Raw genomic sequence first — 13,404 nt, 5'->3', positions numbered from 1 at the left:
AAATTTATGTAGGATCATTATCCCTTCCCCCCGTTCATTACAGTGACAGAGTAAAATGAGGTCAGACAACTTCTAATCCTGGAGAGGAGCAATTCCCCCAAATACTTTAAGCTGTCAAGAACTAGTCTGTCAGATCTCTGAACTGGAAATGCCTCTGTAGTGCTCACGGTGCTCAGCCCCAAGGTGTCTGTACAGTATAAAGCTGCCACTCCACTCCCATCCCAATATTTTGCCTAATGGCAAGTAAGCCATAATCTTAAAATCAGATTAATTCAAGAAGTCCATGAATAGTGTTCCACAACAAGAATCACTACATTAAAGCTGTTCTTCCACGCACTTTATATTTGAGTTGTAATGAAAGGGTTTTGAGAAAATATCATCATACCCTGCTAAGTGGAAGATTCATCTTTTAAATACATCTTCCTGTTTGGAATACTGGTTGCAAATATGCATTTTTGTAGCAGAAGAGCCTCAATACTGCTGCTTTCAATTATGATTTCAGATGTTGTTTCCACACCTGTCAGAAAGAAACTTAGTTGAAAATATAGAACAATTTATATAATATTTTATATACTCTGTGAGCTTAACTTGGGACATCTCCCAGATCAAAACATATAAAATTAGTAGACACAGAAAAAAAAGAGTTTAAAGTTTTCCCAGCATTGCCAGTTTTGCCAGCATCTAATTTTGCCTTTTGGCTTTCCTAGGATCACCAGTATTAATTCCACACTAGTTTTCCCTTTTCTTTGTCTTTTGTATTTTAAGAGAGGCAAGTGAATTCCGTGTGTTGGGAAAACACAGAAAAGGGAAACATTAATAAGTCAAGACAGTCATTCCAGTCTGATGCACAGAACCAGAGTAATTCACTGTGGTATAATGTAGTACTTTAAAGGTTTATCTGCACCCTTTAATGAATGTCCCAGTATGCTAGGACATGAGGAAGACAGGATACGTTTTTGCCACTCAGCATCACAGCACTGGTGGTCAAATACGGAGTAATGGCTGTGCAGCACAACATCTGTTCTTCATCATACAGCACCCTATCAAAATTAAGGGCAAAAGTCCAGAAAAATAAAATTTAATTTTATCAGGTTGAATTATGTCTTGGATAATTAGCAAGGTGACAGTGATTCTTTAACATCTTAAGAGAATATACTACTTGCTGCAATCCAGAAGGGTGAAGGCCATTCGTATTTCATGGTTTTGAACTAGATAGCCATAAGTTTCAACATAATTAAAGCTCTCTATATATGGCAATCCATATAAGTGTTTTGTGCTTCTAGAATATGAGGGAAGGGGGGGGATCCCTCAATAAATTTCTCTGTGCATAAAACAACATCATTTTAAAAACCTGAAGTTAGCAGCAGCTCAACAGAGAGCACAATACCAAATATTTTGTCTTTCTAAAACAGAGACCTCATTCTGTACAGATTTTGTTACTCTGTTAACTGTGTGACAGGGAACAGTAGTTTCTGCACGTCTTACAGCCTGCCAGGGCACTGCTCTGCTACAAGGCACTGCTCTGCTTCAAACATTTTCCTGAACTAGCCAAGCAGTAGACTTTATTTTCTAACTTGTATTGTCAGCTTTGTGCTTGCCCATAAAATTTACAGGCTTACAACTGAGCTCTGCACCAATCTTCTGGCATGGAAGTCTGTCCAACTGGCAAGAACAAGACCAAGAGCTTTACAAATTGGCAAGCACACTGATAGCCAGCTAACATGTGCCTTCCCCTCCTCCTTTTTTTTTTTTTTTTCTTTTTTTTTCTGGTTTTCTTTTTTACTTTAGCAATAGAAAAGAAAGATAAAGTAAGCAATTATCACCTCAGTATAGAAGTATTCTGCCATGCAACCTCAGTAAAAATTTTTTCAGAAGCCTTCCTTATTAAGTTTGAAGGACTATAAAAATTAACATCTAATATTTTCATTCCCTGATATAAGAAAAATACAGAAATAATTAGCACCTTTTTTTTCAAGATATGTGGCAGTACAGATTGAAACCAAGTAGTTTCTCTGCTGCCAGTAAATGCAAGGGCATTTGTAAATAAGTACATAAGGAACAAGAAATATCCTTCAGGCTAAAAAGACTATCACTCCAAGTTATAACTGATCAATTTTGTAAAGGATTCATAGTCACCATCTCACATCACTTTTAATGCAGATGGATTCATATCTGATCTTGCAGACAGAATTATGTGCTTGCTGTGGGGCTGCATTGATTCCATCAGGTATATGAGGTTGCAGGAACTGGACTCCTAAGGACTTTCTCCTTTAAAGCTAAGAGGTATATACTGGCAAAGGCACAGAAAGTGCTTCTTGAATGTTTCTGTATGCACAGGAAACATTACTCTTTTATGTAGTTTATGCAGTTTTAAGTAGTAAGAGATTCCATTTATATGGTTACTCAAGGAGCCAACCTGACAGTCGGGACATTCAATATTTCGAAAAATCAGGCCTGTAGTGAATTACACACACCTAGAAAATTGTCTCTGAGTGTTTCTTCCCTAATTTCAAAGAGGGCAGCAGGAAATGAGAGGGGCAAGTGGGAGATCTGAAGTTCTGCACAGTGTATTTTTCTGTCTTGATATTTTAGAAGACATACTTTTTCGTATATTAATACAGAGCTCATTGTTTATAAATTTCTCCTTCATATGGCTTATGGGTTTTGTGATATCACTTATAAATAACTGATGAAGCAGTTCAAGGAAAACCACAAAATTACTTAAAAGGCTGCTGCCAAAATGTATGTTACCTTTAAGATTTTTTTTTTGTGTCCCTGAAACATTAATGAGTTCATTTTCCCTGATTTTTGCATGAAAGAAAGCTCTACCAAATAGCTGAGGTGTTGATCTTTTTAAAAATAAAGTGCACTTGAATCTCACTTCTCTTAGTGTGTGTGTATATCTAAGGATTTATGAGATAAAATGAAAAAAAAAAGTATTATTGTGGTTTTATTAGATACTATAAGACAAAACACAACAGGCTTTGTGAACTATTCAAATTGGTTTTGAAGTGTCCTTATATGGTTTGAATGAGACTTGCAGATTTTTCAGACTGGAAACACAGAACTAGAACACAGGAATACAAGGAGTTTGTTTTTGCTGAACTTCAGAAGAACACAAATTTCTTTTCCTTGATGCCGTTTTGATTTGGGGATTTCAAAGTTCATAACTTCCCATGTCTTCCCAGAGGGAAAGGAGGAATCAATGAGGAGTCATGATCAGGTATTTGTAATATCATGCCTATCTAAGTGAAAAGTGTATGCCAGTCAACATTTTTGAGCACAGGTCATGAAATTACAGGAGAATATTTCCTTGTTTCCAGCCATTAAGCTCTTTTAGCCAGTATTCAATCTGAGACTTCGTCTTTTCCTCAATCCATATGTAGAGTTCCCTTTTGCCTCCTCCCTCATTTTTCCATTGCTTTGGATGAATGATCCAAAGATCTGCAGTCCAACCAGTGTTGTGATTTATACATTTACTTGCCATTACTATGTAGTCTCCAAGAAAACTCAAAGGAATTATCACCATGTGCCAATAGCCTGTATTCTAAAGGACATTGTTTGTTAGTTTTAGTAGTTGTAGATACACAGATTACAGTTAAGATCCTAAGAGTTTAAGACAGACCACAGCAATAATACTACTCTGCTTTACAAAGGTGTGGCATAAAGGATATTCACTGGGTAGTATGAAAGTTTGATTCACTGAAAGGACATGATCTAGTATTCACAACTGAGATCATCTCCTGGATCTGCTTGTTTTCTTGCTCTTGCTGCATTTACTTTGGTCCTGAAATAAATGAACCTTCCTCAAACAGAGTTTGATGTGCTGTGATGTATGTAGAAAGTGGTTGTTTTGTTACACCTTTTTGTAACACCTTTTTGTTACACCTTTTTGTTACAGAAATGTAAAGTGAATGGATTTTCCCACCTTAGAAGCAAAGCCACAGTGGTAAGATAAAGGGAAAAATTGAGCTGTAGAGGCACTGAATCCTTATTCATTAAGAGACATAAAGATAAGTGTAATCACTTTCTAGTCAAAGGTCTAGCTATTTTCAGAGATTTATAGCTATATGCCTTTACACAGAAGTATTTTGACAAATTGTTTTATGCAATGATAGCCATTGTACAATATAACAATCAAGAAGAGTAGAAATAAAGTAAAAATTACAAAGGAGAATAGTGCAAAATAATACTGAAATAGTAGTGCAAGAGAACAGTATAAATTGCAAAGTTCCCCACAAAGATTTGGAAAGAGAAGGTTACATGTCCTCTCTGGAAGAGTCTTTATTAGGCTATTGATGAGTTTCTATGACGTCATTATTCACCATGTTGGCTAGACAGCAAATCTTTAGACAGTTGAGGACAAATAGAACAGTAATCATAAACTCCACATTTAGATCTCTTCATAAAAAAATTCTTTGTATTGTCAATTTATCAGCAACTTTAGGGAATATTCCTTGGTAAACTAGTTTGGGGATGGGCCTGAGCAGGCTGGTGACTGGAAGGCAACGGAAGATTTTAAGATTTCACATAAAGATGGAATCAAAAAACTTTCTTAAGTGATTTGCTAGGCTCTACTGCGGCATCTGAGAGAGAATGTGAAAAGTCTGGAACAACAAATACCTTAGGATCTTCACTGCCATACGTTATCCTCCCCAAATAACACAAATCTCTGGAAAAACATGCAGTTTTGGGTGCTTCAGTACAGCTTGAATTGCATTGAAACAATTCAGGCTGTGATCCAAAACTCATTAAGGTCGATGGAGATGTTCCCATTTGCTTTCAACAGCTTTTGAACCAAAGCCTTAAAGCTGGCATTTTGCTATCAGAATTTGCTTAGGCAGACCATGAAACATAAGTAGGCATTTCTCAGAAGAGCTGGAGAACATTGAAACTGTTCTGTTGCCTGCAGCTATATCAAGGATTATGCCTGATTGGCAAAGCTTTCTAGAATGTTTAATCTTCAAATTAATTTGATGGTCCTGCTCAGCACAGGGTAAACACAGCAGCAAAATGTTCTGCAGTATTTAGTCACATTTTTAAATGGCTGGTTGTCAACAGTATTTCCTTTCCCTTTGTTTACCTTTTTGATAAATCATTCTCATGAACAAGTTCGCTGGCTGAAAGGAATTGCTGAGACAGCAAACCTTAAATTAGTTGCTCTCTTCAGTCTGTTAGTAATGAAGTTCATGCATGTTATAGCCAAAGGTGTAGCTGCTTTTTGTGTGGTCATGCACAGGCTGATTTCTTGCTAATAGCTGTGCTGTATGGGTTATTTACCTACCAGCTCACAACGCTGAATATAGACACTGCAGATTTAGTTGTCACGGTACCTAGTTAAATGTAAGGCTGACATGGTTTTGTCTGGTGAAGTGACTGCCCAGTGTAGCTGCCACTGTTGGCAGCATATGAAAAAATGTATCTCTTTTAACATCTACAAATCACAAAGAATTTTTATTTGATATGAAAAATGCACATTGGCTAGTTTTAAATGCAGTGCCCAATGGTAATGAAGGAAGTATGAAGGTAGATTAGGTGCCAAACGTCTTCATACTCACTTTGTTGAGCGCTTAAATTCATTTCAGATGACATAACACTTGGTATATAAGTTTCTTTGAAAGTCAACACCCATTGTGTCCATCCCTTTCTTAAAAGATTTACTCTCTTTAAACTATAAAGTCATGCTAAGGTAATTCAGAGGATAAAACCAAATATTCATTGTGAGAGGAAAAGAAGGATGGTTCTGTGACTGATTATCTGGAAAACTGTTTTAGAGGCCTGGGCTCTTTCTTTTCCACAGTTTTTCTGACTGACTTCTAAGAAGTTGCTCAGTCTCTTGCCTCAGTTCTGTTCTGTGAAACAGGAAGAACCTCTTGATTTTAGGGAGGATATAAAGATGAGTTTGTTACTATATGTCATGAACTCAGTTGTATTAGAAACTGGAGCAGATAGAAATCAACACATTGAAGATGCTGCTAGGGCAGGTATTATTTATACTGCAGTGCCATTGATCATACATACAACAATGACAAGGCACTTGCTGTACTCAGGGTTAGGACATTTCTGGAAATCTAGGAAAAGAGCTATCAGTCTCGGTGGATAGTTAACATGTGGCCAAAACCTCCCTGTGAACTTCTGGCTGTTGATAGAATCATCATAGAATCATAGGAAAGTTTGTGTTTTGGGTTGGGATGGAACTTAAAGACCACCTAATTCCACCCCCACTGCCATGGGCAGGGACACCTCCGACCACACCAGGTTGCTCAAAGCCCCATCCAGCCTGGCCTTGAACACTTCCAGCGATGGGCCATCCACAGCTTCTCTGGGCAGCCTGTGCCAGTGCATCACCACCCTCTGAGTAAAGAATTTCTTCCTTATATCTAATCTAAACCTACCCTCTTTTAGTTTAAAGACATTCCCCCTTGTCCTATCACTGCACTCCCTGACAAAGAGTCCATCCTCAGCTTTTCTGTAGGCCCCTTTTAGGTACCGGAAGGCCGCTATAAGGTCTGCCCGGAACCTTCTCTTCTCCAGGCTGAACAACCCCAGCTCTCTCAGCCTGTCTGTATAGCAGAGGTGATCCAGCCCTCTGATCATCCTTGTTGCACTCTTTTGGACTCATTCTAATATGTCTATGTCCTTGAGCTGTTAGCCCCAGAGCTGAATGCAGGACTCCGGGTAGGGTCTCACAAGAGCAGAGTAGATAGGGAGAATCACCTCCCTTGACCTGCTGGCCACATTTCTGTTGATGCTTCTTTTGATACAAACAAGGTATGTTGTGACTTCCATCTTTATGGCTTTTCATCTGCTTTCATTCTTGTAAAATTCTTTAAAAGGAAATTTGAAAGTCTAGAAATGAACATTCTAACATTTATGTTTTGAATTAAAAAAATAATAATCTCTTGTCTGTGTCATTCACATTCAGAACATTCTCACGTTTAGTGAGGAATTTCATAGAATCAGAGAATGGCTTGGATTGGAAGGGACCTCAAAGATCATCAAGTTCCAACCACCATGCCATAGGCAGGGATGTCACCCACTAGATCAGGTTGCTCAAAGCCCCATCCAACCTGGTCTTGAACACCTCCAGGGATGGGGTATCCACAGCTTCTCTGGGCAACCTGTGTCAATGCCTCACCACCCTTTGAGTGAAGAATTTCCTCCTAACTTCTAATCTAAATCCCCTCTTTTAGTTTAAAACCATTCTCCCTTGTCCTGTCATTACCTGACTGAGCAAAGAGTTGCTCTCCATCTTATTTATAAGTCCCCTTCAAGTACTGAAATGTTGCAATGAGGTCCCCCCAGAGCCTTCTCTTCTGTAGGCTGAACAACCTCAGCTCTCTCAGCCTTTCTACATAGGAGAGGTGCTCCAGCCCCTTGATCATCTTTGTGGCCCTCGTCTGGACCCACTCTAACAGCTCCTTAGTCCTAGAAAATGCCTGTGTGCCAGAGGAGATTGGCATGGTCCCGGGAGCTGCTTATGATAAATAATGCCTTCTCCAATAGGATTCATGTCCTAACTCTGTGGTCAACGTTTCATAAAGGGGATCGAAGAGGGCTAGAGAAAGGCCACTCTTGTGACTTTCTACAGTATCTTTCATTGTATCTGGCAGGCCTCGCCAACGTTGAACCCTGGTGCCCACTCCCCCTGCGTGTCCCAGGCTGCAAACAGCAGGACCCCTCCCTCCTCTCAGCGCCTCCCTCACCCCCAGTTTAAGGGGCACCTCCGTCACTGTCCCATGAAGCACCACCGTGGAGCAAGGCAGACCACACCTGTTTATCAGAAGAGTTAACGAGGCCATGCACACTGGGTTGCATCACCACACATCTTCCCAGCTCGGGTGGCTCTGCGGAAGCTTAACCCTGATCCCAGCGAAGTCAGCAGCTAAGCTAACCATGGCTTCAGTGCCTGCAGAGCTGCATCTGCTATACTGGGAGGCTGTAGCAGCCAGAACTCATACAAATTGCACAGCAAAACTGTGTTAAAGGAGAACCCTGTTTTCAAGACAACTCTTATATGAATGGAAGGACATTTGCAGCAATGTTGTGGGAAGAAAAACAGTCATAGTACAGTAGAACTGTTTTGAAAATATATGGTTTCATTAAGAAATTAAATTTATCCCAAGTTTCTAGGAAAAGCAATATTTCATTTCAGCTGCACACATCTATCCTATGTAGCTTTAAGGGTGCAGCCATGTTAACGCATACTGGTTAAAAGCTCTCTCCAAGAAGAAAAGACCAGTAATAAGCTTCCTCACACTCCTTCTCTCACACAGTCTGTTGTGGAGCACTGTGAGCAGCACTGAGCAAAACCAAATGAAATTTAGCACATCTTCTGCTCTCCTCATTCCTGGACAAGAGGAAACAGAAAGGGCCCCACTGTTTACATACATGTAGTGTTTTGTCATTATGCAAACAAAAGCATCTCCCCTTCTTTGTTTCTCAGCAAGGACAGTAGGACTCACCAGGTAATCCAGCAGGTGATGTCTTTAGTGTTCATAGCACAGCTCTGCAGGATCTCAGTGCACAGGGGAAAGAAAACTCCTTTCTTCCTTCCATTACTTCTCTGGCATGTTAAACCTACCCTGTCTGGGATTAATTTGATTCCTGGCTCTGGCTGTCTCTTGTATTGACATTCCCAACAGACCAAGAAATGCTTTAATTCAAAAAAAGGTTCAGGCTGGTATTCTGACTGCTTGCATTGGAACAACTTTCACCAGGCAGCGATGGAGTTTCAGGCGGGCCTCCTAGTTTCCAGAGACAACAGTCTGGTGCTGACCACAAGCTGGCTTTTGCACAACCTGTTTATTCCCCCAGAGCTGCCTGCAAATCACCAGCACTAATTCCTGTGTGTGATCACAGCCCTCAGTGTTCTGCACAGGTCAGTGGCTGCAAGACAGAGGAGTCAGACGCCTCGGTTTTCCAGCTACTGCTGCTCTGCTGTGGACAGAGTGTGTTTTTAAAACACTAACCTTTTGCTGTAACTCCTTAAAAATAAAAAGCCATCAAAGCTGCCCTTCCTTCTTTTCATACACAAAGATGCAGGTGATAGTACAGAGATAATTGTGCCTACAGCAGGCTGTTAAACTCTCCGAAGCCACAACATTTTAGTTTTGAAACACACTGGGCAGCATTGTGTAGCAACCATTATCTAGAAAAGTTTACTTTCACAAACGTCTAACCTTGTAATCCCTCCCACCAGGCTTTGTTGTCCTTTGGTTATCTCTGTGACCTCATCTGGGTGTACAGGTGACAGTGCCTTTGACTTTGACAATGACTCAATAATACCAACTCTCTGTGGGGAAAAAAAAAATAAATCAGTGAATTTGGCTCCACCATTTTTATCCTAAACTAGTTTCTGGGTAGAAATGTGGGGGCTTTTGAGATTTCCAGAGGAAAAAAAAAATGTTTTGAGGATTAGGCTTTTAAAAAGGCAGTAATTAACTGAAAAAGGTACGTCTTTAGGTTATTTCTGCTGTTGAACAATGATGCGGCAATTAAGTGCTGGTGACACACAAGGACGTTTTTCTAGAAAAATAAAATGAAATGCCACAAACCCAAAGGCTTATGACAGGTGCTGATGCAGGGTGGCAGCCAAGACTATACCAGCTCTTAGCTGCTGGCTGGTATCACAGCACCAGTGCATCCTGGCTGTGAGAAGGGGAAAGTACAGGGCAACGTAAGGTGTTGTCCAAGTGTACAAAGCTAGGGATGCAGAGACAGGGACACACAGAGGTACAGCTGAGACAGGAAGAAGTATTTCCTTCTTTACACACAGGATGTAAATTGCCAATATGCACCAGCTCCAAAGACACATCTGAAGCATGACAACCTGCTAAAAATCAGTGAAATTAGGATGGAGAGTATTGGTGGCTGACACAGCAGGAAGAACTCTTTCATGGGACTGGAGGCATTGCTGCTGTTGTCTGAAGAAATCCTGAAATTTCACAGAGAAAGAAATAAGCAAAGCTCCAATGAGAGTCCTGTGGTGCAGCTACAGCTACAGCACAGTGCTCAGGGTGCAGCCTGCAAGATAAGAGCTTCTGTCTGTGCTCTCTGTAGTGGAACAATTCCATCATTTCACCTTTCCACATGAAGTGGCTTTTAGACTGTGAGAAGGCATTCTGGAAAGGCCATTGCTCAGTGCTCTGAAGCAGCTGCGGTGCACATCTCACTCACTGGAACATCACGAGTTTCCATCCAGGAAAGTGCCAGGCATACATGAGCACAGAGCACTGTCTAGGATATAACAGGCTGGCTGGGGAGAGAGGAGGAGGAGAGGAGCTTCCCCTTTGGTTGTTACAACTGAGAGCTCCAGCCACTGCCTACTGCTAAAGGAACAGGATGCTGCAAGCAGTACTATACCTCATTACTCTGAACAGGTTACACACAGCAATGTGGTGACAGGTTATCCCTGACTGAGAATGTAAGAGCTGCACATGAACAAGACTGGACTTTATTTAGAATCCTGGATTGATCTGAATTCAAGAAGATGCCTTTTCCCAATCTTCCTTCAAGGGTACAAAAATTGCAGTGACTTTTAGAAGTTTTCTGCTACACAGATTTTCCCAATCCATTTTGGTTACTATTTTTCTTAATTCACATTACGGATGGACACGGAAAAATAGTGGTGTGGCATGATGAATTTTTATCTTTTTTTTTTTTTTATAGCTATTCATCTTTGTCTATCTCCATGAACCTGCTGCAAAGGCATGGGATGAAGCAAGACAGATATACACTTCTTTCATGGCTGAATCTTCCAAAGAACTTGACACATGCTCAGCACAAGTGGCAATGTCCTGCAGAGTGAAGACTCTTGCAACAGGTGGTTGTCCCCTTCCCTTTAGCAAGGGGATACATACAATGGCAGGCAAGAGAGGCCTTCACTTTACATGTTGCTAAAACCCTGAGACAGCTATTTGCAGGTGAGAAGGTCTTGGTGTGGCTTTGAAATATCTGTGCAAAGTGATGGAAAGAGGCTGCAGTACAAATACAGCAAGGAAAGGAATTGGGACATGGTTGCATTTGCCTGAAGGGTACAACAACAGGGGTGCTGACAGTACTGATTCAGCCAGAACTCATTCATTTGGTGCCACATGCTGTGTAGATGGATGCTTAAAAGCCAGTTTAGTTTCACAGTCACTCAAAAGTCTGCATTGTGTAGTTCATAAAATAATCTTAAATTGCCATCTTGATACTTCTTATCTCATATCCTCTGGGAATCATTAAAATGGAAGACACCTTCCAGGATTCTGTGGCTGCTCTAATCACATAAAACAATTTTAAACTATTCAGATAATGCCACTGTTGCCTTTTATTTTCCTTGTTTAGACTTTATATTTGTTTTCTAAGTCTATCTACAGCAGAGATAAAGAAGTCCAGGCCAACTGCACATTTTCTTTATACAGAACCATGGGTAGGAGCTTTAAGTTATGTCTGCAGTAGAATTTCATTTAGGATTTGGGTATGGAAATACAAAACGTTTGCCCTCCATATAGATCAAAACACAAAGGTTATCTTGCCAAATATGGACAACCAATTATCAAAACTGCATAATCTCCATTGTGCTCATTTGCAAGTTTGAGGGCAATGTTATTACATCAAAACTGAGGTTTTCAGCGTTTGCAAATACACAAATGCACAGGCATTCTGCCTCCTGTGTATGTTATAGGCATGCTTGCTACTCACTGTTTATTGATCTTTATATTGTTTCACTATTATTTTTGTATCCCTTAGTGCTACGAGGTGAGATGGACATTTACTGCTATGTACACTGCACAACATTACCACTCCTCCCACTTGCCAACACAGAAGGTATTTTGTTAGAACAAGGTTCAGCCTGACAGTGGCTCTAGGTCACACACACAATGAGAAAGATCAGTGGTTGAAATCAGTTATTCTGTTGGATATTTAAAGTACAGGCTGGAGATATGGTTTTACAAGGTAAGCAGGATATTGAATACTTGAAGAAAATGGGAAGATCTCCCCTGTATGATCAGGGGTGACCTGGATCATACCAAGCATTACCATGTGGTTCTGAGGCTGATGGTCTGAGACCCAGGTTGTGTCCCCTTAATCCTGCTGGTGAGAGGGAAGGACCTAAGAAGGACTGGATGGATTCTGAAGGTCCACAATTGGTTGTCTAGCTGGTAGGAGCAGCAGAATTTTGGTTTCTGAGACCAAGGGACCTTCTATGAGGATCAAGGACTGCTTGAAAGAGACAGGATCCACTTCATCAAGTGGGACAAAAATATTTTTCTCAACAGACTGGCCAACCTGGTGAGGAGAACTTTAAATGAAGAAGGAAGCATGAAATGTGAGGTCCCACAATAAAACAAGGAAGTGACGGACTAGATCAGAAAGCCACAGGTACAGGGTGGAGCGCTCCTGTAATCAACCAAACAGGCCTGAAGTGAGGTCACCCCAAGTGTTTGCACAAAAAGAAGGGCCTACAGGACTTTATTGTAGGGAAAGCTCTGACAACCATTCTGGGAAATCAGCATGACTGGGAGCCTCTCTAAGTACCTGCACACTAATGCTGGCAGCTTGGGGAGCAAACAGGAGGATCTCAAAGTCTGTTTTTGTGAGAGAGCAGTGGATATGCATGCAGCTCTGCCTGGATACAGGAAACAAGCAGTCTGAGAGCTTATGGATTACTGGGCTGACCAATGTGGGTGATATTATCATGGGTGTCTGCTACAGAGAATGCCTGCTCAGGAGGAAGAAAGAAATGAAGTGTTCTTCAAATAACTGGAAGAAGACCCACATTCAGAGGTGCTGAGACAGTGAGTTACTCTGATACCTTCTGGAGGGGCAACACAGTAGTGCACAAGCAATACAGAAAGTTTCTGGGGTGTGTTGATGACAGTTTCCTGACAAAGGTGATTGAGGAGCCAAGCAGAGTGGAGGTATAAAAAATCCCTCTGGACACAGCTGTCAGCAAGCTGCTTGAGCTGACCGTGCTTTGAGCAGGGGGTTTGAACTAGATGTCCTCTAGACAAGGTCCTTTTCAGCCTCAGCCATTCTGTGATCCTGAAGAGACAGAGTAAAGAGTAATCCAGCTGCTCAGAGCTCCAGCCCTTCCACGGCTGTCTTAACACTAGAAAGCATGTTTCTATGAGGCAGAACTACTGAGGTAGCCTTCCTCCATAGTGTTTCCATCATGACTGCAGCCAGGGAGGTCTGGTAAAGGAAAAATTAATGAAGAGCATTCATCAAGACAAATAGACAAAGAATTTCTGGCACAGCCTATGGAAAAAGGGACACACTAAGCTCTTTGTATATAAGCACCTGTGCTTTGGAGTGTAACCCAACTATTAAATGATAGGAGTGAAGAAGAAACTTTCCCAACTTACTCCATAAATACCAATTAACAGGACTTCAGTGTTTTCCTTTGAAGCACCC

The sequence above is a fragment of the Anser cygnoides genome, chromosome Z (genome assembly GCF_040182565.1).
Source record: "Anser cygnoides isolate HZ-2024a breed goose chromosome Z, Taihu_goose_T2T_genome, whole genome shotgun sequence".
In the NCBI taxonomy this organism is placed as follows: Eukaryota; Metazoa; Chordata; class Aves; order Anseriformes; family Anatidae; genus Anser; species Anser cygnoides.
The sequence above is the reverse complement of the archived record's forward strand: the minus strand, read 5'-3'. Positions refer to the sequence as shown.